The following is a 26,120-nucleotide window of genomic DNA, read 5'->3' on the forward strand; positions in this document are numbered from 1 at the left end:
CACACGGTGGTTAAAGTTAAGCAAGAATATTGTGCAGATCACAGTCCTTTGTTAAGTCAAGGGAGTAGTAGAGAAACCAGTTTCGTCCTAATGGGATGTCTGGCTTGCAGTGAAGGGATCCTCAGACAATTAAAAAAATCCTTTGAGTTTCTCACCCTCTTATTTAGTATCACTATCACTCATGACATATATTATTAGCACAAAGAGACAGTTGTTCTTTGTAAGAGATGGTGACATTTCGGGCATGTGGCTATTTGTTCATTCCTGGACAGTTGATGAATGGATCTGCCTTCTTTTCTGCACTTGAGGGCGTGCACTGCCCTTGGACCCAGAGCTGTAGCTACCCCTTGAGGAGGCAGCTTAAGTTTGAAAATCCTGCGTTTGGATACAGGCCCTGCCACTTTTTAGCTGTGTGACCTTGGGCAAGTGATTCAACCTGTCTATGCCTCCATGACCTCATCTATAAGATGAGGAAAAGAGTCATTTCTCATTGGGATGTTTTGAGGACTAAAACGAGTTAACTCAGGGGCGCCTGGGTAGCTCCGTCGGTTAAGCGTCCGACTTCGGCTCAGGTCATGATCTCGCAGTCTGTGAGTTCGAGCCCCGCGTCGGGCTCTGTGCTGACAGCTCATCTCTGCCCCCTCCGCAGGGCTACGGTGAGGACCGTAGGAAACAGCGTCTGCAAAAGCTCGCAACAGGCCGGAAGATTCTGTAAGCTGTCAGGGCTTGGAACAAGACCTCTGTCCTCAAAACTAGCCACCTGGTGCTTGGCCTCATGATGGTGTGCTGCATTTAGGGTCTCGCTGTGGTTTCTGTTGCCGATGGGAATCCCATCGCTGTGTCCCAGCGCACAGAGTCATGGCTCGCCGTGTCTTTTACCCGTTTCCCCCTGCTTGTCTTTTATAAGATCATATAAATGCACTCGAAGCAGCTCCTCTAAGAGACTCGTTCACTGTCTATTATCTACTCACCGTCCCCCAGTTATAGCACAAGTTCCCCGAGGGCACGGAGTGCTTGTCCGTTTTATTCATGGCTGGACCCGAGTGTCTAGACAAGAGCCTGGTGGGTGACAGGTACTCCGTGCACATTTGCGGCGGGAACGGGCACCCGCCATCCTCAGAGCACATTGCCTTCAAACTGGAAAAGTGAACGGAGAGACCTCGCCGTGGGAATGAATCAGTACACCGCAGGCATCCCCAAATGAACCGATCAAACCATCATTCTACTAACACTCAGCCCCACACGTGGACAGGCCGCTCTTCCGGGTCCTCTGTGGGGTGGGGGTGGGGGGGGGACAGGTGTGCAGAAGAAGGTGAGGCCTCTGTTAACCACAATTTTTTTTTTTTTTTTTAAAGAAGAAGAGCCGCCCAACTTGAGATCTCATAAATTTCATCATTATCCCCCTCGGTCCCACATCCTAAAGCTGCCCTGCTCGTCGCCGATGCCAGCTCCCCGAAGGGAGTACTCATCTGGATCTAGAAGGACCACAAGGAACTGGTTTCCAAAGCACCATCTGGTCACCATTTATTTGCTAAGGTTTTCCATTTCAGAATCAGACGTGAACCACAGAACCTTTTGCCTTGCTCCAAGGGGCTTAGAAAAGACTGTCATTTCCACATCAGGAAAGAGGAGTGGGAAGGGAGAGGCTGCTTAAATCTAAACCTGGAAAAAAGCTGAATTGATTTATGGAATTCTGCAGGTGGGCGAAGCCTGGAGCAGAAAAGCAAACGCTAGTCACCTGTGCAACTGACATGTCATGATTTTCAGGACAGGCACAAAGATTTAAGGGGCTTTTCCATGGTATAACCCTCCTTTAAAAAACTATCAGAATTCACAGAAAAAAAAGACCCCAAAAATGTTTTTTTGGCTATGTTTCTTATAGCGACTGTGAAAAGCCATGAAAGAGGAAAATTGGCCAGGATTTTTTTTTTTTTTTTTTGAGGGTATGAAAGCCTCTCATTTTTATAGTTTTGAAAATCCTTGGAGTTTAACTTTGAACTTTAACCAAGAAAAATTATATCTTATAAACAATGGCATTTGTTGATTGGATGAAGGACTAGATCAATATTGGTCTTGGCAACCCGTTTTGGCTACGGTTGCCGGCAGAAATATGCTAGTTGCGGTGTTAAAAAATTATGTCAGTTCCTCACCATGTGCCTCTTTTTCTTGGAGTTTTGCCTGAGAATTAGTTTCCAAAGATACTTCCAGAAGTTAACCTAGAGCCTGGCCTCTGCAGCAAAGGAAGTTACACATAAACTCTCGGAAAGCGGCCTGCCATGGTGAGCTTCTGGGAGGGACAGCGGAAGAAATCTCCACCTTCGGAGGAAGGAGCTACACAGAGCGACTTGTGATTCCGTGAGGATGCTCACATTCCCGCTCACTGCCAAGTTGTTCACTTAGACCCATCACACTGAGGGGGGAAAAAACACCAAACCAAACAAAAATAAATCCGTGTTGGTAAGTGAAAACCATTGCTTTGAAAGAAAATAATCCTGCTGCAGCCGCGTTGGAACTGTCTACATTCGAGTGGCTTAAATCTTTCCCTTTTGGCAGGGCGGTTGGGGTGTTTGAGGAGGGAGTAGTAAAGCTTGTGCTGTTTTATTTTAGTCTATCGTATTATCAATTTATTTGGGGTATGAGGCTATGCCACGTGTTTACCTGTGCAAATATTTAGCGAGAAAACCTGCCTATATCACATTTACTTTCCTCAACTCAGCAGACGGAGCTGGGTGATTGAGTCTTACGCTTTGCAACTCTGGTCTGGATTTTCACTTGTAAGCGGAACCATGAGAGCCATGCCCAGCTGCGAAAAGGGGCAACAACAAATCGAAAAATGAATCCCACATCATCACTCCTGAGTCGGGCTCCAGGATTCTAACCGCTAACCCAGCCCTGCGTGCCCTCCACGGTCTGCGCTGGGCTGCCCCCTCCCTGGTGGAGAGGGAGGGGCTGTGTCCTTTATACTAACAGTTGGCAGTGAAAGACGGCACCGTGTCCCCTCTCCTTGTGGAAGAGGAGTGCACACCTGTCACTGTCTGAGAAAGACTGAGCCACGAGCTCTCACCCCATGCCCCCTCTGGGGACCTGCTGGCCCGCCCCCTCCCCGTGCTCCTGGTGGCCAGTGGCCGCCTTGGTCCTTGGCAGCCCCTCCCCCACGTAACTCTGCTACCAGAGACATCTCCTTTCAGCCACGTGGCCCCTGGCACTGAGGCTGGGACCTTGGCACAGATTTCGGAAAGGTGGCCAGCTCTGCGCTTGCCAGATTCTCAGTTCTCTGGGCCGCGTGTTGGGTGAAATGAGTGCAGGGGGTGGGATTGTCCCCAGCCCAACTCAGGCAGGATGCAGCAGGGCGGTACTGACAGTAATAAACAAGGCCGCTGCTAGTGTTTACCGAGCACTTACTGCCTCCCTTGCATTGTGCTGAACGCTTGGCATACTTTATTCTATGGAATCCTAACAATCATTTTAGGAGGGCAGCGCTACTTTTGAGATGACAGATCTGAGACCGGACATCTCACAGCTACCAGCTGGCATCTCCTCCTGGCCCGTCTCACTTCGGAGCCCTGTCACTTCGAACTTGGACTAACACCCAGCTCATCTGTCCCCACGTACGGGGGTGGGCGGCTGGTGGGGACCACATGAGAGATGCGGCTTTGCAAGGAGGTAGCCCCGTGGGGCGAGGTGACCTGGGTGTCGGTCCAGGCTAGAAGTGACCTAGACGGCAGGCATGTGCCCACCTGCCCCCAAGGACCAGGCCCGCTGCCTTCCTCTGTGAGTCATTTCCAGAACTCTTCCAGCTGTACTGAGCAGAACACTGAGAGGGCCCTTCCTCACGTCCTGTCTTTAAAGGCTATGACATCTTCCATGGGCATCAGGACAATTTCCTTGGCTAGACTCAGCCTCCCTCTAGCGCAAGACCGGTGTCTTCTATTTCTTCCAAATTGGAAAAAAAAAAAAAAAAAAATCACTGACTCTTAAGGTTGAAAGGGGCCCTTCGAGATCACCGTAGAGATCACCTGCCCAATGTGGTCATTGGAAGGAGAAGGAATGGAGGCCCGGTGGGGTGAAGCGCCGTGGCCCTGGTCCCCAGGAGGGGAGAGCCACAGTTTCCGGCTCCTGGGGGACACGCGCCACAGATCCTGCGCCCGGTTGGTCTGAACTGATGGATTCTGGTAGGGTGAGGACGAGGCGAGGCCCTGGGGCAACGACCGAAAGGCCAGCCTCTGTGGGCCCACCCCTGCGGCACATCACCCCTCACCCCAACCTACTCCTCCCCCTGTGCCCTCCGGCTGCTCAAGGCCTGGCGGCGCCTTCGGAGCAAATGCATCAGAGCGTCTTCCCCGCTCGGGGCGAGTCCTGCAGGGCTCCCACGGACACGCAGCCGTGGGCCTGGTGCGGGCACCGACACGGGGCCTCCCCGGAGCCCCTTGCGTGCCTGGCCAGCTTCCTGGTACCACCCCCCACCCCCCCACCCGTCTGCAGACCCAGCTCCCTGGCAGAAGCTCATGGGCGCTGGGAGTGCTCCCCGCGAGGCTCCAGCCCGGGCCGGCCGCGCCCGAAGCTGTTGACCGGCCACCCGGACGGTGCCTGCTGCCTGTGACCCGAGCCCCCGCCGCGCCGGCCGCGCTGGGGGCTGCAAGCGGGCGTCCCCGGGGAGCTGCCCCACGGTGGCCCCACACTCAGCCCAGGCGCAGGGCTCCGGTAGGTGCCGCGCGCCTCCACTGGCACCTTCTCCAGCGCCCTGAGCCCACTCGCGGTAGGGCAGTCCGACGGAGGAGGTAGGGCTGTGTACGGAAAACTGTGCAAGTTAGGATGGGCGCGGATTTAAGAGATGATTCAATTGATCCAGCTTTTAGGCCTCCCTCCTCCTCACCTGCTCCCCAGGCTAAAATTACTTTACATCGGGGCGCCTAGGCGGGTGGTTCTGTCGGTTAAGCCTTCACTTTGGCTCAGGACGTGATCTCACGGTTGGTGAGTTTGAGCCCCCGGTGGGGCTCAGGGCTGACTGCTCAGAGCCTAGAGCCTGCTTCGGACTCTGTGTCTCCCTCTCTGCTCCTCCCTTGCTCATACTCTGTCTGTCTGTCTCTCTCAAAAATAAATAAACATTAAAAAATAATAAAAAAGTTGATGATTCTTTACATCAAGAATAACAGACACATTCATTACGCAGGGACTTCCAGCTTGAAATTGTGCGGGTTTGTAGTTAGCTATGTGTTTTTTAGAGTTCACAGGCCTAGCATGCCTTAAGCATCGAGGAACTATTTGATGAAGAAATGAATGAATTTATTCCTCAAAGCAACCCTACAGTCGTCCCCAACTGACAGGAGACAGAAGTTGTGGGAGCTGCACAACAGCCCATCTCTCTCCAATCCTGAGTCCCCTTGGTGTGAATTTTTACTCTACCTGCGCAACAGGGGGTTTGATGAAAACATACTTAGTGTGCATTTGTCTTTCTCTTGTGAGGCACTGGCTCCCTCTCTTCCTCCCTCCCTCCCTCGGTTCCTCCCACCCTTCCTTCCTCCCCGCCTTCCTCCCTCTCTCCCTCCTCCCTCTTTCTTTCCCTTCCCTCCTCCCTCCCTCCTGCTGCTTCAGAATCCCTGGAGAAGAAACAGCCGTCTCTTCCTCTCCAGCTCACCTCCCTTATGAAGGAGACCAACATTTGACAAAAATTAGGCTGAACACGGGTTGTGCTGAGCATGATTCTAAGCACTTAACATAAATTAACAAATTTAATCTTTATAACAAACCCACGAGGAAGTGACTCATTATCATCTCTATTTTGCAGATAAGGAAACTAAAACCCAGAGAAGTTAAGAAACTTGTCCCAAGCCACACAACTGTTAAGTGACAGGGAATTGGACGCAGATGTTGGCCTCCCAAGTCTATTAAGCATTATGCTAGGCAGACTCTCAGGGCTCTACTTCCCTCTAGAGAAGGAAGCGCACCGTGTATGTGTGTGTGTGTGTGTGTGTGTGTGTGTGTATTTGAAAGATGGTGGTGAAGTGGTGAAGTTACAGTCTGCAAGACAAGGAGGGGGTGTGGAGGGGGCTGATTCTGTGAGTAGCAGAGAACTGTGCCCTGAACCCCTAAGGCAGTGTTGGGTGGGGATGGTTGCCTGGAAAGCTTTGAGGGCTGAGAAAGGAGGGCAGTGAGTGTGGGAACCGTGGCAAAGACCAGAGAGGGAGGGGTTGCTGGCAACCGCCACCTTCTTGAGGGCTCCACGGACAGCACTGGCCGTGGCCAATCATCCGTGCATTCAACAGACAAACTTTAGTTTGAGGCAGATCCTGTAGGAGTGGAGGGTGTGGCTGTGAACAGAGCAGACACAATTCCCTCACTGAGTTTACGTCTTTGAGGAGGGAGACAGACAATACAGAGATAAATGTATTTATCCAAGGGCCATGAAGGAGAAGAAAGCTGGTAAGGGGGCAGAGACGGGGTGGGAGACGCTGTTACATATAAGGTGGTCAGAGAAGGCTCCACTGAGAAGGTCGCACTGAATACAGACAGAAAGGAGGTGAGAGAATGAGCAGCGGGGGTGTTTGGGAAGGAGTGTTCCAGGCAGAAAGGACCATAGCGGGTAACTACTTGCGGGACATTACAAAGTCTTTGCGTTTTACTCTGATGAGAAACGATTGGAAAGTTTCAAGCATAGATATAATCTGACTTTTGATTTGAAAGAATTACTTTGGCTTGCTGTGTGAAGAATAGATTTGGAAGATAAGGATGGAAGTGAACCGGATAGACCCTTTAAGCAATAACCCAGGCAAAGTTATGCTTGCTGGTGACGTGGACTGGGGTAGTAGCAGGGGAAGAGGTGAGGAATTATATTTCTAAGCAAGAGACAATCCCATTTGCAGATCGATCGAATATGGGATTGGGGGAGGAGTGGAAGAGAGAGAGGGAGGGGGGAGGAGGGAAGGAGGAAGGGGGACACAGAGAGAGGTTGAGGAGTCAAGGATGACTCCAAGGTCTTTAGCCTGTGCAAACAGGGCAATGAAGCTGTTATTTGCTGAGAGAGGAAAAGAATGAGAATGAAGCTGTGACCTCGTGGGGGAGGAATGATCAGGTTTTGGGCATATTAAATTGGAGATGTCTGTTTAGCATCTAAGTGGAGATGTCAAATAAGCAGTCAGCTGTTGGGGTCTGAGTTGAAGGGAGAAGTTAGCACTGGAGATTGCTTTGGTAATTATCAATGCAGATTGGTGGTCTTTAGAGCCATGGGGCCCGATGAGCTCACCTAGACAAGGAGTGAAGATAGAGAAGAGATCTAAAAATGGAGGCCTGGGATACCCTAATTTTAGAGCTAGAGAAGATGAGGAGGAATTGGCAGAGTCATGGAGAAGGAGTGGCCAGGGAAGGGGAAGAACGAGCCAGAAAAGTGGAAAGAAAGTAAGTTTTTTGGGGGGAAGAGACAGAAACCGACCATGTCAAATGTTGCTAATAGTTTGAGTAAGATGGAGACAGAAAAAATTACTGAGAGATTTTGCAACTAGCAGCTCATGGGTATCATTGAAATGGTGGATGAAGGACTAGTGACCTTCCCCCCAGTTTCTGATCTCGGTAAGCCTCGTGTTTCTTGGGTGATGCAGAGGTCAAGAATAAACCATGGACTATGTCTGTGATTTGGCAACTCTTGATCCTTTTGAGGGTAGGGCGTGTTATAGGTTTAATCTGTTTTAGGACAGTAAAGAAATGCAGCCTTTTCTGTATTCTAGAGTGTCAGAGAACAGTCGACACCAGTCGCGATGAGATTTACTTTAATGCAACTTTTGTTTCCAGAGACTGAATTTCAGAGACATGCCTGTTGGGGGTGGAAATGGAAGACAGAGTAAAGGCAAAGTAAGGATGGAGGTTTTGCAATGAAGCTGTGGGAGTGATAGTGGAAAATGAAAGCAAAGCCCACTTGGTCTTTGGGGTCACAGTGATGCCATATTGGAGAGGAGGATGGAAACACTTGTAAAGGGAAGTCCACGACATGTGTTTGGTGCAAAGCTATCATATCAGCGCTAAAACTCTGTTTAAAATGAAGAAAATTAAGAAATACTTACTCAGAGATGTCACCTAGTCAAGTAAAAGTTTCACCATCCCTTTTCCATCACCAAATATCCCAATTATACCACAAGTTCGGGACCGCAATTAAAACCAGGAGAACAGACCCCGGAGGCAAAAACCAGTCAACAAGTCCGAGTCACAACATGAGAAAAGCATCAGACATTTGGAAAGAGAACCCACTGGGGGGAGGAGAGCTTTATATTATGTGCATTATCTACAACAAAGCAAAATGAATGAAATTACAGAGTAGGGAGACCCAGAAAAGTCTCTCGGGAGTAAGGGATAGTAACATAAAAATGTGTTTATTCATTCAATTTGGTTTTGGAAAACCATCCACATGCCAGGCCGTGGGGGGGAGATTACAAAGCAAGGTGGATGTGATCCCTGCCCTCACACCACTTACAGTCAGTACAGCTGCATTTATAGGCAATCATGTCCTAGTGCGGTAAATAATGTGAGGGGAGAGATACAGGCACTTATGTCATAAAGGAGGGACACTTAATCAGATGTAGGAGGTCAAGGAAGCCTCTGAGATAAAACAGTGTCTAAGCCGAGCCCTGAAGATGAGCTGAATAAAGTAATTTCTGGGCACCTATCATACTGGAGGGGAGATAGTACAGTGGGCACTGGGTTCCATTGTCTGGGTTCAAATCTGGGTTCTGCCACCAGCTGTGGGATTTGGGGGAACTAGTCATTTTTGTTTGCCTCAACTTCCTCATGGTCTAATACTGCTACCTATTTCAAGGAATTGTTACAGGGATTAAATAGAGTCTATAAAGCATTAAGTTCGGCACCTAAACGTAGCTAAGGAATTAACTTGAATAAAATGTCAACAATATCGTCTCAATTAAAAATTTTGTTTCGTAGCTTTGAATGTAAAAATATCTTTCTAAGGGCTTTACTAACTTCATTCAAAACTCTATTTTCCATACAACATTTTAAGTTCCTAGTAGCAAATGCACCTGCTGCCGGGTCCGCAGGCTGCCCTTGAGGTGCAGAGGGGAAGAGGAGAAGCATCAGAATTGGACGTGGAAAGGTTACTGGAGGGTGGATGGCACCATCTGCAGTCATTGAAAGTGGAATAAATCACAGGGCCCTGGCCTAACCAGGAACATTTACAAAAGAGAAGAGCTAGTCGGGTCACTGTGACTGAACAGTCCTGGCCAGGATGTGTGTGTGGGTATTCTTTTTATTAAGAATTCTTTTTATTGAGATATAATTCACCCACCATAAAATTTGCCCTTTAAAAGCATACGATTCAGTGGTTTTAAGTATTTTGCAAGGTTGTGCAATCATCACCACTATCTTATTCCAGAACATTTTTATCGCCTCAAAAATAAACCATTGCCAGGTTTCTGAAAGGTGGAAATCTCTGCCAGAGTTGCTAATGTAGAAAGAGTATCTGTGATCAAGAAATTTATAAACAGCATCAGAGGCGGAACTGTGCAGCTCATTTCCAGGGATTTTTGGCCCCTCATCCCCCCATCCCCTGCTTGCTCTCTCTCGACCCTCGAACTCTACTGACCCAGGAGAACTGTCGCACAGCAGTGATGTCCTGTGTTTCATTCTAACATGTGTGTTTATTATATACATATACTTGCATTGGTGGATACTTGTGACCTAGAACTTACTTGTCCTCTTGTCAACCTTTCCTTATCCTCTCTGACACCCTGTTCACAACAGGGAGAGTCACATCAGCAGCAGCTTTCTGCTCCTTTTCGCTGCCCTCTTGGACCTCTTCTTGGGTGTTTCACAGGACCCTCAGTGGAACTTGTTCAAAAGGGAACTGATCAGCTTCTACCCAAGCCAGTCCACTCTCCTAGGGTCCTTTATCTTGGGGAATGGGTGAATATAACCGCCAGCCATTTGGTTATTCAAACTGCAAGCTAAGGCATCATTTGTGACTCTTGTCTCTCTCTCCCCATCTCCCTGAAATCATTGAGTCCTCTTAATTCCTCTCCCTTGGTGACTCTTGAACGTGTCTACCGACTTCACTATCCTGGTTCACAGAACGCTGATCTCTGGCCCGACTTATATAATCAACTTCTACCTGGTCTCCCTCTTTCCAGTTCTATCCCTCCTTCTTTTCTGTCCTCCACATCTTGTGATATGCAAATCTGAGTCTGTTACCTTCCTGCTTTAAATCTTCTGTGGCTCCAAGCTGCTGTTAGGATAAAGTCCATATTGCATCATTTGGTTTACAAGACCTGGCCTGATGTGGTCCCCACCCCCACTCCAGCCTTTTCTCTCTCTGTTCTCCCCACACCATGCCTCATCCCTGCCTTGTTGACATTTGTACAGTTCCCCACACAGGTATCTTACATTCCAGTCTTACACATACCGTTCCCTTTTACCTGGAACCTTCTGCCTGCCCTCCCTCCACTTCTCTCCCACTACCTTCATCCACATGACCCCTATTCAGACTTTAGCCCTGGGCTTCATCATTGCTGTTCCCGGGGAAACCTTCCTTGACCTCCTCCTATATATTCCCAGAGTTCAAGCCCCCCTTCCATTGGAGGATCATACTGTTTCCTCTTCCGTGGCGCCCATGATGATGCTCATCAGCATATCCCTGGGGCTTCAGCAGTGCTTAAAACACGATGGACACTCCTCAGTATTTGATGAGTGAACAAAAGAAGGCAGCCCCCAATCCCAGATGAGCTAGAAAGGAAGGGAATTTCTTGGTGCCAGGCTTTCTAATCTTCCCTTGAAGCCCTCCCTGCACGTAGCAGCCCGATATCCCAACCTTCTCTTTGGGCTCTTGAAGATCTCAAGATCTTTAAAAATCACAAGAATGGCTGTTTAATGGCATAATGTCCGAATTTATGAGCATTAGCAGAGGAGCAAATTTCAAGGGCAGGAATTTCTTACTGCTCCTCTCAAATCATCCCACGCAGCTGACTTCTCCCTCCGGGGTCTAAGTCTGACCACATTTCTCCTTGTTAAGAATTTTATAGGAATGAGAAGTTAGTGTTTAACGGGTGCAGCGTTTTAGTGAAGACAAATGAGAAAGTTCTGGAGCTGGATAGCAGTGGTAGTTGGATGACAATGTGGGTGTACTTAATGCTGCAGAACTGGACACTTCAAAAGGGTTTCAACAGTAAACTTTGCATTACGTATATTTCATTATCATTTTAAAAATTCGTAGGCTATGGTTACGGTAGTTTGTGATCACACAGGTCTCGGTTTGAATCCTAGTTGGTCTATAAGCTGTGGAATCTTAGCAAGTAGCTGAATTTCTGTAAAATGGGTATGATCATTCATTTAACAAATATCCATTAAGCATCTATCATGACAGAGGCAGACTAGCACCATGGTTAAAACCAGAGGCGGGTAGCCTGGGTTGGAATCTAGCTGTAGGGGAATGGGCAAGCTAGTTTTTTTCCTCCATGCCTCAGTTGCATCATCTGGAAAGTGGAGATCATCGCTGTTGTTTTGTTTTGTTTTTAGATCATAGGGTTGTTGGGAGAAATCACTGAGCTAATGTATGAATGTTGAACAGTATCTGGCAAAAGCTAAGTGCTTATTATTATTATTACTGTTATTATTTGCTTGAGTGAGTGTACTAAAGTACTTAGAAGGTGATATAAGTGTTATCTATAATTATTATGTGTCATTATGTTCCAGTTCTAGAAATTGGAGTTAAAACAGTGAAGGGAGGGAAATGGGCAACGAAAAGAGGACGCATAGTATGGCAGAGAGCATCTGATGTCGGCCTAACCTCATTGTAATGAAATTGAATGAGATAATATATGGAAAGTGGCTGATGGAGTCAGAGCCTGGCTTATAATGGGCACTTAGTAAATGTTAACTCTTTTCTCCTCTTCTAGTTCTTTCTCTCTCTCTTTCCCTCTCTTTTTGGAGAGAACCCACTTAGAGGACAGATAGTCTCTGGACCTAGGGGACCCCACGCCTATCAGCTGAGCATGTGGAGGGAGCAGCCCAGGCCAGGGCTTGTAAGGCTGGTGGCAATTTATGTGGCAGATAGTTTCTTTCTTGCTACTTTAGAGGAAATATGAATCATCTGTTGTTTAGCTTCCATTTCCTGGGAGGCTGCAGGCCCAGGAAATCTGTGGTTTGAGCATCAGTGCAGAGATCAAACGAAATGGCTATTGGTGGTAAAGTATGTTGCTAGGACCACTGACAATCATCTCTTGAGCCAGATGACTCATCTTGAGCTGGCTCCTCAGCCCCCGATGGCATTCAGCTCACGAAATGAGTCGAATTTCCAGGCTGTGCCGGGTGGTGGAACACATCTGGAGCAGGCTGGGGCAGGGGTCCCAGGGGGTCCAGCCTGTGTTCTTAGCTCCATTTTGCATATGATGGAAAGAAGGCCCGGGGACACCAACCACTTATATGTGGGAAAGCCAACGAGGGGTAGAGTCGGGAAAGCCTCTCCAGATTGTTCCACCCCACGTCACGTTATTTCCCCGACTGCTGAGTAGATTCCAGCACAACCACTGGTTTTACTACAACCTCGCCCACACCCACCTTAAAGTCCACTTATCTGACCCAGCTATATGCTAGTGTAACAAGACAATTGGGTCAATCTCGTGGAGTTTTTGAAAGTAGAGTTAACCAGTTAGAATAAAAGAGGGAGCCCTTGTTACAAAGGGCTTATGTTAAGATAAGAACCTCCATCAAGTCTTTCTGTATCATTCTTCCCTCTGTGAACCGTTCGCCTTCAAGCATTTCCTTTGAACCAAGGGAATCCTCAAGAACGTCAGTTTAAAATGAAGACGGAATGGCCCGCCCTGACCGAGGGATTGGACTTAATTCTGCACACCACAGTGGCACGATCTGGTCTTCTCAAGCATGGTAGACCCCGGTGCAGGAGAAAGAACTCTGTAACAGAAGTGCCCAGCCGCAAGAGCATGGGATGAACACAGGAAACGTGGACATCTGTTGAATCTGAGTATTAAACTGGATGCCTGGGTGTCTCTTCTGTGCTTTTGTGCCTTTAGGTGTGTTTGAAATATCTCATACCCAAAAAAGCACGGGATTTGAAGCCAGAAAAAAATCTGAGCTCAAATTCCACCTTCTTGGACAGGTGACCCAGTTTCTCAATGGGTTTGTCTGTGAAATGTGGATAACGGTAAGTAATTCACGGGTTAGTTATGACTCGATCAAGCTAAATAAAGCATTTAAAGCGTTCCATAACTTTTGAGTCGTGATACAAGTGCGATTAATGGTAATGACGATAAGCAACAACAGTGATGGGTTGCCTCACTGCATGGTGAATGCCCTGCGCGGAGAGAGGTTAAGCAAAGGATCGTATTCAAGAAGAGGACATCATCTGGGACGTGAATGAGGGCTCCTAGTGTCCCGTGTTGTGAGGAGGTAAGACTTGTGACATATTTTCCTTCTTTGAGATTCTGTGACAATCTTGACCAAAAGCTGAAAACTCAAAGACCCAGGCCAGGCAGACAGCAGTCCAGTGAAGTAAGCAAAGCTTGGGGTTGGGGACAGTGGAGCGGTGGAGACCGGGGACCTGGAAGAAGTTGCATTCAAAGGGGGCAGCCAGGATTAGAGCCAGCCAATGATTACTAGAATTCCACGGGTATGTGGGCCCCCTGTTGCTACGTATTCGTATCTCTGTCTATCAACACATACACATATATGCATGTATATGTCTATATGTAACATAGACGTTTTTTAGTATATTTACAGAGTGGTGCAACCATTGCCACAATCCGTTCTAGAACATTTCCCTCACTCCAAAAAGAAACCTGTTACCCATTAGCAGTCACTCCCCTTTCCTGCTTTCCCCTAGCCCCACGCAACCACTAATCTGCTTTCTGTGTCTATAAGTTTGCCTATTCTGGACATTCCATATGAACAGAATCATATAATATTGGGCCTTTTGTGACTTGTCCCTTCACTTAGTATAATGTTTTCAAGGGTTGTCCATGTTGCAGCATGCCTCAGCACTCTGTTCCTTCTTACGGCTGAATAATATTCCATCCTAGGGATCGTATGGATTATATGGATCTACCACATTTCATTTAGCCATTCATCAGTTGATGGACATTTGGACCGTCTCTACTCTGGGGTCATTATGGACAATGCTGCAATGACCATCCATGTACAAATTTTCACACCGGCAGATGTGTTCATTTCTCTTGTGTGTATACCAAAAGGCTACCAGATGTTTCCATTTTTCAACAGAAGCAGAACCAACAGAACCCTTCCTCTCCACCGCCCCGCCTCTTTCCCTTTCTCTTTCTATGTGTGTGTGTGTGTGAGTGTGTGAGTGAACACACAATTTAAAAATATTGACTCAGCTGAAAAATCACATGGGCCAAACAAAAAACATATCCAAGGGACCAGTTTTCAAGTTTGACATTGACTTTGGTCGTTTTGTCCACAAAAAGTAAGACATGAACCAGCTGAACCCCCCATGGGTCCTTTCAGCTTTAAAATTTCATTTTCCTAAGATTTTATTAAGCTCTCACATACCTAAGCATTCCTTTATAAATAAAACCCACTTTTGATTTCTTATGGGATTTGGAAGTGACTTACAATACCAACCTAATATGACAATTAAAAATCGGTTCTGGAAGAGAACTCGTGGGCACCTGGGTGGCTCAGTCAGTTAAGTGTCTTGACTCTTGAATCTGGCTCAGGTCATGTCATGATCTTACTGTTCATGAGATCAAGCCCCATGTCAGGCTCTGCACTTGGGATTCTCTCTCCCTGTCTCTTTGCCCCTCCCCTGCTCGCGCACTCTCTTACTCTCTCTCAAAATAAATAAATAATAAGCATTAAAAAAAAAAAAAAAGAAAGAAAGAAAGAGAACTCATAATTGAGCTGGGAACCGGAGCAGAGGGGATAGACAGGAGTCTGAAATTTTGTTCCTAGCTCCCTGGTAGGTGTGTACATAAATGTAGTTAGGAGGGTGTGCAAAACAAGGGCAACAGATATGTTTTGGGACCACCGATGATGGCGACTTATTTAGGAAGACCTTTTTTTTGTGTGCTTCTTTTGTGTGCTCGGTTTTGAAAGACATGCTCCCTACTGTGAGACGCTCATGTCTCTAGGGAGACAACACAGGTCCACGCGATTAGAATCCAGTGAATTAAATGCAAAGTAACTTCAGTAGCTCAGAGATGTACTCTGAAGTGTGGTGGTGGTGGGTGGGGGTCCACAAGGCTCTGGACTAGGAAAAATGGAAAGGCTCTATGGCATTGGACAAGGTTATTTCCTCTTAGTGAACTCAGTTCCTTGTCTGTCATTGGGCAAAAAAATAGTATCTACTTTACAAGTGATTTTTCTTTTCAATTAAAGAGACAAAGTGCTTAACATAATGCCTGACATGCTGTAGTACCCAATAGGTATCAATTATTGTTATTATATTAGTGTCCCTTAATGTTTTCTTATCTGGGCTGAATGTGTGTGTGTGTGTGTGTGTGTGTGTGTGTGTGTGTGTGTAGTGGGGGGAGGGGTTATGAACTGAGGCTGAATCCTCTGGGAACATCTCTTACCTGGAGCTGAAGAAAGTCCCAGGTTCATGGGAGTGAGCATCACAGTGTTGGCTGTCCAGTGGAAAAGATTAAAGTCGAAAAGCCAGAAAACAGAGGTTGGTAGGTCAGTATCCAGCCAGGAAATCAGAGACGACATAGGAAACCATAGCTCAAAGGTAAGCAGCGTGGATGTTCTGAGCCCACACCTGTGTGTCTCTTAACTGGTTACCTGTGTCTTTGCAGGTGATGCTGGGACAATCGGATGCATCCCTGAGTCAGGGAAGAAAGGGACAGAGTTAGTCTGACGGAAAAGGGAGCAGATGTTGCCTTAGGTAAAGGAAGCAGGATGTTCGGGAACAGAGGCTTAGAGAACCTGCCACGTTTCAGAGCGCTGAGCAGCTTGGTAGGGCTAGAGTCCGGGACAGTGTGGGCGAGAGATGCCAGGTGAGTTCGGGAGAAGACGGGAGGGGGCAGGTCACAAGGGGCTCTTGGATATCACGCTTGGCAATCTGCTTTTCATTCTCAGTGTAGTAGGAGTCAGGGAAGGAGTTTGAGGACAGGAATGACATTGCCGTGATTTCTGGACCGAAAACTCCCTCTGGCTGCTGCGTGGAGCTTGAGATGCGGGAAGACCGTCTGACAGCAGAATTAGCAATTATGTAGGAGCAGAGAAGGTGCTTACTTTGAGCACAGGGTAATAGTTACATGATTTATTACCCCAGCAATTATAATAATGCCAATGGTCTGGAGCAAGTTCAATGGTAGAGGCAGGGCTCAAACCCAGCGGAAAATGTTCAGAAAGGGCAAGTTTTGAAAAGTCTTCAAGCAAAAATTGACACTGAAACAAAGAAGAGGGAAGTTTCATAAAAAGAACCACCAAAGTCAATTTTGTAAAAGTAAAAATGAGACAGAGTCTCCATGGATGATCTGTACTTATACCAAGACGGAGACGAGGGGCACCTTCATTTTCAATACAGAAGCAAGAACCCATTTGTTGTCTCTTAGCTGCTCAAACATATTTCCTGGCTTTATTTGGCAGTGAGCATGTTGCTGCAGTCAGCTTGCATATGATGGTGTGTGAATGCTTATGCCCTGCTCTGATTGATGCCTTTTATTTGTGCCTTGGCGATTGAATTAGTTTCCTAGTGCTTCTGTAATAATGCCACAAACTTAGTGGTCACAAAGTTACACAGGGGCGCCTCGGTGGCTTAGTTGGTTGAACATCTGATTCTTGATTTCGGCTCAGGTCGTGATCTCGTGGTTTGTGGCCCCACGAGCCCCTGTGCTGAAAGTGAGGATCCTGCTGGGGATTCTCTCTCTCTCCCCTCCTCTTTCTCTGCCCCACCCCAGTCACACTCTCTCTCTCTCAAAAATAAACAAATAAACTTAAAAAATAAGTAAATAAAGCCAAAAAGAGCCTCACAAATTCATTATTCTACAGTTTGAGAGGTCAGAAGTCTGACATGGGTCTTATGTGGCTAAAATCAAAATGGTGGGAGGGCTGTTTTCCTTTCTGAATGCTCTAGGAGAGAACCTATTTTCTCACCTTTTCCAGTTTCTGGGGGCCACCCACATTCTTTGCCTCCATCTTCAAAGTCAGCAATCACTCGCTCTGACCTCTGAATCCACGGTCGGGTCGCCTATAACTCTCACTCTCCTGCCTCCCTTGCTTTTACATGGCACCTTATGATGATGCCAGGATAATCCAGGACATTCTCTCCATTTCAAGATCCTTAATTCAATCACATCTGCAAAGTCCCTCCTGCCATGCACTCATAGGTCCTAGAGATTAGGATGTGGACATCTTTGGGGGAGGGTACTACTCTGCCTACAACAGTGGTTGTTATTGTGGAATTGTAGTGGTTAATTATGGAATGGAAGGAATAAAAAATGGACTCATGTGCCAGGGAGGCAATGAATGTGACAGTTAAACTTGAGGTCAGGGGCGAGGCATCCTTGGATGACACACCGCCTTCCCCAGCCGCCAATCATGTGGCCTTTGAATGTCCATTCCTCCTCTGTTAATGAGGATGTTAATCAGACCCACATCACCAAGTTGCTGTATGAGAACCAAGTAAGTGCTAGTATATGTCGATAACTTTGAACAGTGACTGGCACATCGGAAGTGCTCATTAAACATTGACCATTATCAGGGCGCCTGGGTGGCTCAGTCGGTTAAGCGTCCGACTTCGGCTCAGGTCATGATGTCGCGGTTCATGAGTTCCAGCCCCGCGTCAGGCTCTGTGCTGATGGCTCAGAGCCTGGAGCCTGTTTCCAATTCTGTGTCTCCCTCTCTCTCTGACCCTCCTCTATTCATGCTCTGACTCTCTCTGTCTCAAAAATAAATAAAGGGTAAAAAAAATTAAAAACAAAACAAAACAAAACAAAAAACACTGACCATTATCATCTAATGGAGGGGTATCCTACAATCTTTTTGTTCTTGTGGTTGAATTCGATTATTAATGGCAGCATCTGTGTGTGTGCCTGTGCGTGTTGGAGAAATCTGTGTGTTTAAGAAAAGTCTGATGCCTCATCCCTAGGACTTATCATTAGTTAGAAAGAAAAGCTCCTGACGACAGTTGAGCTGTCCAGGCTAATTAATGCTGCTAACTCTTAACAGATATAACTGGAATGTTTTCTGGACCACTAAGATTTCCATGCTACATTGGACAAAACCTGCAGATAGAAATTTTAGGTTATGTTTTTCATATATTGTGTATGCTATTGAGGTTGTTAGAACTGATTATAATAAAATCATATATTGCCTACCTCTCATGAAAAAATAGTTATTTGATATGTGTTGGTTCGATTGGTTTTGGTAGTAAGTATACAGATACCTATTATTTTCCTATGAAATAACTTCATTAAATAGAAAAGTTTGGGCATGAGGATCAGTGAAATTAACAAAATTATTTCTGACTTTTGAACGTACCTCTCATTTAATTATTCCCAAAGTGACACACCAGAGTTAGAAGCACACATTCACATAACTTAAGGAAAGAATATTGTGCCTTCTGTCACATTTCTGGCTCAAATAACATAGTTTTAGCCAAATAGTGTGCCATTTTATTGCAAATCAAGTAATGAGAAACAACGTTGTTATTCTGTTTTACACTCATTATAGAATTAATTATATTTGATCTACCTCAATGTAAACTTGACTGCTTTTTAGTGATTTGTTCTCTATCACGCATTTCATAATTTATTTCCCAGTGGTTTTTAATAATACTCTCCAAAATGATTATTTTTTTTCCCAAAATGATTAAGACACTTTAGTTAAAAAATAAAATCACACTTTTAATGACAAGAAATACATCTAACTTGGCTGATTTGTTTGATAATTCATTAGGTTATATGATAGAATTTTTTTTGTCACTTGAATGAACCAAATCTGAATACGATTTTGACAAAATTTTACTTAAAGCATGCAACAATACCAAGGCATTAAAACAGTTCTACTCTAAAAGATGTATGGAAGTAAATATTTTGATTTTCTCAGCTCTTAACTGAGACAAATTTAACAAAATGCCTCTGAAGGAAAGGTAACAGGTAAAATAATGGTAATTTACAAGTCTTGGCCTTTTTGGTTATACTTCACAGAATTGACATTAGTGACTGGATAATAAATCTTGTCTCAAGTTAGATGGTTTTCAATTAGTTACTTTCAATTAAGTTGGAGAAAGACCTAATCAAAGCGATAGATGATTAAGAGTTATACTGTGTTTGGGGCATACAATTCAGAAGGAGTTCAAAGAATTGAATGTCCGTGCTTCCCTTCACCATCTACTTGTTTATATGCATGAAAGTTCTCAGTGGTCACATCTATACAAAGCAAAACAAAAACAAAAACAAACAACAAAAAACCCCAAAAGCCACAACCAAAAAACCCAGGAATAGCAATGATTCTAATCTTTTAATTAGATTAATTTTAATCTTTCTTATAGTAAGTGATAGTCATTCTTGAATATATGAATTAATTGGGAGGAAATATCTCCACTCATCTTACTGACATGCATTAAAAATTACTTTTCAGATTCTCATTATATATCAAAAGTTAATATATTGATGATGTTTTGATCAATTGTATACTTTGATAACTTATGATACTTAAATCTCAAAGAATCTTTTTTCTTTCTTTCTTTCTTTCTTTCTTTCTTTCTTTCTTTCTTTCTTTCCCTTCCTTCCTTCCTTCCTTCCTTCCTTCCTTCCTTCCTTCTTTCCTTTCTTCTTTTTTTTAATATTTAGTGCCCAGTGGCCAGAGGGAAAAATATTCACACATGCATTGCAGAGAAGCACAACAAGGTAATCAACAGAAGACTAACTTATAAAAATATAGTAGATACAATTCTAAGGAGGAAGATAAACAGAAATAGCAGGTTAAGGAGATAAAAGAACAACGCAGAATTTCTCAGTGTGAAAGAAAAGTTTGTGCATATATTTATTTTTTTAATTTTTATTTTCTGTTAGTGTATTTCTTTCAGTGGGTGATAGTGGGTGGCACATTGCTGGGCTGATAATGCAAATCATTTCATCTTAAAATGCTAAATTAAAGTTTAGGTAAATTAAGCATGTGTGCAGAGATAGAGGTTTCAAGATTCATTTTTAGGAAGGACAATTCTGAAGTCTGCTGACTTCGTTTCTGAGAATGGTCATTCGCTGGTCTGTGAAAGCAAATGGCCGCCCCTGGGCCCGTGCATTCCACTGCCTTGCTTGGTTCATATTTGAAGGGCTGCCCTCACCCAAGTGTGTCCCGCTCAGGCCCACTGTGTAGGAAAGAGAGCATCAGATCCCGGGGCACAGTCAGCCAACACTGCTCTTCAGGTTACTCTGCCTGATTTGACCCCACATGACTCTTTTCTTGAAGTGTATTTTTCAAATATGCATAGAGCACTCACTATGTACTAGGCACTGTTGTAATTGCTTTATAAATATTAACTCATTTAAGGTTCATGAAAACCCGATGAGGTGGGTAGTGCCATTTTCCCCATTTTACACATGAGGACACCAACGCACGGAGAGATTAAGTTGCAAAAGAATGTCACATTTCGCCAGTAAATGATGAAACCAGGATTTCTTATACATTGATCTCTAAAAGAGAGAGAGAGAGCAGAAAGAAATTATTCAATTCTTTGTACCCAAGTGGGCCACCACCAGATTCCTTTCTCCTGTCAAAATGCCTAGCAGTTCTATTTCTACACCCAACACTTGCCTGGATTACAAGGAGATTGGATTTGCCTGTGAGGATCCAAAGAATCCAGTTTTGAGATGCAATGGAATTGAATTTCTGTGGCCTGTTTATTGACGCTGGCTTCCCCCGCTGTGACTCATCATAAAGATGTCTTATTCAGACAGGAAGGCTGGGTAATTAGTATTACAGGTCACTAGTAAAAGGCCTCTGAAAGTACCAAACCACCCCAAGAAATTATTTTTCCTGGCCTCCTGCATACAGCCTCATAACTGCAGTTTCAGGGGTTTCGAGTGGGCAAAGTGCACTGACGGTTTCCTTCACGGCAACGAGGAAAACAAATTACCCTGACAGCACCGTCGAGGGGAGAAACCGTTTTTCTGCCATCTCCTGCCGCTGCCTTCCAAGTGACTTCCATGGAGCGAGCCATTTGATACAGGCGGAGGGTGTAAAAAAGGAAAGACAAGAAACGAAAAAAGAACAAAAGAAAAGAAAAGAGGTCCTGCATTTATAGATAGATCGGTACCTATCGCTGTGCTTTCTGGCAAGCTAAAATTTCTTTTGGGCAGCTCTGGAATATTTCAGTGTTCTTAATATTATGCAGGGCACTTCAGAGCAGTGAGCCAAGCCCCATTGCCACCTGTTTTGAGAAGAGAAGCATCACGGGCTGAGTCCTCTGGAGAAAGCCGTAGGGACCGGCCGGTTCCTACCCTATCACTAGCCAGACTTAAATTTGTCAGGAAAATTTCTGAAAACCTCATTCTTCCCCCACCCTCCAAAGATTGAAGTGCCTCTAGGTGTCTGAGTTGTCGGAAGCACCAGGCGATAGAACTGAGGTGAAAAAAAAGCTTTGGTTCACAAAGAGCTATGCCAATGCCAGGTTGTGTTAGTGGCATCGGTGGGACGTGTCTGCGTGTGATGAGGCAGACCATTATTAATGTGACCCTTGCCCCCTGTCCTGTAGAAAGGAATTAACTAATAAACAGTTGGGAGGATGGGAGAGGTGAGGGGAGAGGATAGTTTTTGTGGTCTAGGGGTGTAGACAGAAGAAAGGAAGGAGCTTCAGTGAGTATGAGAGAATCAGGATTCTAAGTGTTGCTGGAAGGTCATGATTTGGGTCCTCTCTAACTTTGTTTTGAAGGATGCAAATCAGAGATTAAAATATTTTTTAGGGGCTCCTGGGTGGCTCAGTCAGTTAAGTGGCCGACTTTGGCTCAGGTCATGATCTTGCGGTCCATGAGTTCGGGCCCCGCGTCGGGCTCTGTGCTGACAGCTCAGAGCCTGGAGCTTGTTTCAGATTCTGTGTCTTCCTCTCTCTGACCCTCCCCTGTTCATGCTCTGTCTCTCCCTGTCTCGAAAATAAATAAAATGTTAAAAAAAATTAAAATAAAATATTTTTTAAAAGTCTCCCGTGGCTATTTGGACTGTGCTTCTTTGGACGTGACCTTGTACGCTGACGTTGGACTTAAAAGAGCTCCAGGAAAATGGAGAGAGCAATCTTAACAGTAATTCTTCACATATTTTCCAGGGATGAGTGTTTAGGGTTCCAGAGCCGAGAGGGATACTGTTCACGTTGGGCTGGTTTTGTACTCAAGAAAATGGTGAACGGGGGAAAGAGACGATAAGATGTCTACGGGCCGTGTTCCCCCTCAAGTTCGCGTGTTGAGGTCCTCACCCTCGGTACCTGAGAAGGTGTTTGGAGACAGGGCCTTTAAAGAGGAAATTAAGTTAACCGAGGCCACTGAGTCCAATCTGACTGCGTCCTTATGAGAAGAGGAAGGCAAGACACCGGAGGAAAGGTCATGGGAGAGCACGCTGAGAAAGCGACCATCTTCCAGCCAAGGAGAGAGGTCTCAGGAGAAACCACACTTGCCGACCCTTTGATCTTGGACTTCTAGCCTCGGGAACTGTGAGGAAATAAATTTCTGGTGTTGAGGCCGTTCAGTCTGTGGCATTTTGTTATGGCAGCCCCCAGCAAATTAATTCACCGTGGCGCTGATCTCATTCTGGTAGTGGAAATGTCAGTGGCTCCCACTGACTATAAATAAAGTATAATTCCTTAGCACGGCTAAGTCCTAAGGTACTTAATAGTCTTGTGACTGTCTCTGGCCCATCTACCTCACTTCCTCCGAACTCTGTAAAACCCCCCGCCCCCGGGGATCATCTCTACTCCTTTAGCGCTATTGGTTCCTTCCTATCTCTAGGGGTTGAACTGTTACTGGGTCTTCTAGGCCCAGGTCAAAGACTACCACCTCCTTGACCTTCCTCATTCACTTTGCTTCCAGTGCACTGATCCTCCCTTACCCTTAGTGGATGACTGAAACCACAGATAGTACCAAACTCTGTAGGTACCACGTTTCTCTGAGACACCCATGCTGATGATGCGGTTTAATTTATAAATGAGGCACCGGGAGGGATTAATAAGACCGGGCAATTATAACAATAGGCTGTGACCAAAGTTATGTGAATGTGGTTCTGTCTCTTTCTGTCTCTCAAAATGCCTCACAGCAGTACTGTACCGACCGACCCTCCTTGCGATGGCATGAGATGACAAGATGCCAGTGTGAGGAGATGAGGTGAGGTGACTGACCCAGGCACTATGACGTGAACGTGAGGCTACTGTTGACCTTCTGATGATTCATCAGAAGGAAGATCTGCTGCTGCCAAACCACAGTTGACTGCAGGTAACTGAAAATTCAGAAGTGGAAACCTTGGAGAAGGGAAGACTACCGTAATCTCTTACTGAAGGTTAGGACAGATGACCTGGGTTTTGAGTTCCAGCCGGGCTACTTAGGAGCTGTGTGACCTTGGGCAAGTTACTTGACCTCTCTGAGCCTCACCCTCTCCCCTGTGTAGGGGAATAGAGGTAGTATCATGACACAGAAGTTGGGAAGAATAAGTAAAATAATGCCTGAATAAGTAACACAAATAAGAATAAGTAAAATAAATAAGTAATATATAAATAAATAATAAATAAATAAGTAAAATAAATCTCTCTGAAAATGTCCAATGCACACCATTTATTTTCTTATTACTCAAACTTTATTATTCTTAATATTTTTCGGTAATTCTTTTTCTTATTTTTCTCTTCTTTTCTTTAAAAATTTTTTTTTAACACTTATTTATTTTTGAGAGAGGGAGAGAGAGAGACAGAGAGACAGAGCACAAGTGGGGGAGGGGCAGAGAGCGAGGGAGACACAGAATCCAAAGCAAGCTCCAGGCTCCGACGTGGGGCTCGAACCCACAAACCGTGAGATCATGACCTGAGCCGAAGTCGGAGGCTCAACCGACTGAGCCACCCAGGCGCCCCTTAGTTTTTTTATTTCTTAAAGCCTTCATAATGTTTTATCTCTTTCATAATACTTTAATCTAAAAGCGCTTGGGGGGTTTTATTAAAATTTTAATTTTGTTGAAAATTCTGATTACTGAGGTAACACGCTCATTGTGAAAAGTGCATTAAAAACAGAGAAACAAGAGGGGGAAAATCGTTTATAGTCCGGCTGTCTGGGCCCTGCTGTTAACATTCTGATGTATCACCTTCCATCTTTCTTCTATGCGTCAAATGCACGATTTGGAACAAAAATGGGATCATATTAAACATATTATTTATGTCAAGTGCCTTTCTCATAGGGTAGATTTCTCTCCCTATTAACAAACACAGTCTGCGTGTTTACACCGATGGCTTGTTCTGATCCAGCTCATGGGTACAGGTTGTGCTTGGTTTGTATAGTGTTAAAAAAAAAAAAAAATTCAGCCAACTTAAAAAGCCATCGGGATATTTTACAGAAAAATCACATTCTCCTGCTTTGGAAAATCTGAAGCTAGAGCCACACTGGGTCTGCATTCCAGGAAGCTAGCTGTTGGCTAGAATCGAGTACTGTTTTTACCTTGCTTTCCTGGCCCACGTAGACCCCTGGTCTACAGATCTGGTCACCTTAGCTACAATAAGCAATTTGCTGGCTGGGTCTATTCTACTTCATCCTTTAACCTCAGCTCCACAGCACCTCCCACTTACAAAGCTCTTGATAATCGTGCTACATAAATCCTTGAATGAATACACTCCTTTCTACATATTCTTGTCTACCCTGGGAGTGCGCAGAGGCTTCTGGACCCCCGGCCTTCTTCTGCCCCTTGAAAGTTCCCAGAGCTGGACCCAAAGTGGGGCTCCATCCACACTGGTCACTTTGAGGAATCGGACATCTTTCTTCCCGGAGGAGCTTTCAAAAGGCAATACCTAGTCATCAGTTTGCTTCCCGCTAAAATGCAGCCGGCTGTCAAGCAGAAGAGGACAGGGAATAACACCATTAAGCCTTTCAAAAGATCTAACAGTGGGAAAGAGGGGAAAAAAATAAATAAATAAAAGTCTGTCTCCATCTACCAGTGGTTGCACTTGGTTTTTTTTTTTTTGTTTCTTTCCACCATCTTCTAAGCACGGGTACGTGGGGTGCACTCCGCCTGGGTTCCTGGTGGGTGTTGCCGCTCAAATTAGAAGCTGGATTTCAGGGACAGCTGGAACGCTCCCTTGACACTCCGCCCTGAAGGCTACACGTGAGGCCCGGCCACAAGATGTGAGGCAGGCCCCTTTAATCCTACCCCAGCGCTTTGGCTTCTAAAACCTGATCCTCCAAAAGTTGGACTTATATAACTTATTTGTTTATTTTTAAGCCAGCCCTGTCCAAGTTGAGAACACTTGAGGCTCCCTTTCGGAAAGAAGTTGGAACCCAACATTATCATTAACTAAATCGGCAAGCGATGGTTCTGTAAAAATACCAAGCGGCACAGTTCTGAGGACTTTTGCTGTCATGTTCCCGGCGAAATGACATCGTGCGGTGGTTTCTCTGAAACTTGTTCCTGGGGTTTTCTCTCTCTCTGCCTCTATCTCTCTGTTTCTGTCTCTGTTTCTCTCTTGTAAACCGTGGCCTGAGTCGAAAGGGGATTGGAACTTGCTGCTTGAGAGAGAGAGAGATAGCAAGAGTGGGGGAGGGGCAGAGAGAGAGGGAGACACAGAATCCGAAGCAGGCTCCAGGCTTGGGCTGTCAGCACAGAGCCGGATGTGGGGCTCGAACTCACCAACCGCGACATCATGACCCGAGCCAAAGTTGGATGCTTGACCAACTGAGCCACACAGGTGCTCCTATTAGATTCTAGCCATAAGGGTACAGGTACTAAAGGTCTGATACAAACGTATGTGAAGAAGATGTTCAATGCTATGTTATATCTTTTAGGAAAAGCAGCGGAAACTCTCTAAACCTTTAGGGAGTGGGAGAATAAATAAATGATGCCATTGTCAATGTATCTCTTAAAGGCCCATCAAGGTCATAAAGATTCCTTGAAGGGCTTTTGACGACGTGAGAGAAGTTAGAATTTGTTAGGTTAGAAGAAGTGGAATACAAAGTCATAGATGAAATATGAGGCCA

This window comes from Panthera tigris, chromosome B1 (assembly GCF_018350195.1).
Source record: "Panthera tigris isolate Pti1 chromosome B1, P.tigris_Pti1_mat1.1, whole genome shotgun sequence".
Taxonomy (NCBI): Eukaryota; Metazoa; Chordata; class Mammalia; order Carnivora; family Felidae; genus Panthera; species Panthera tigris.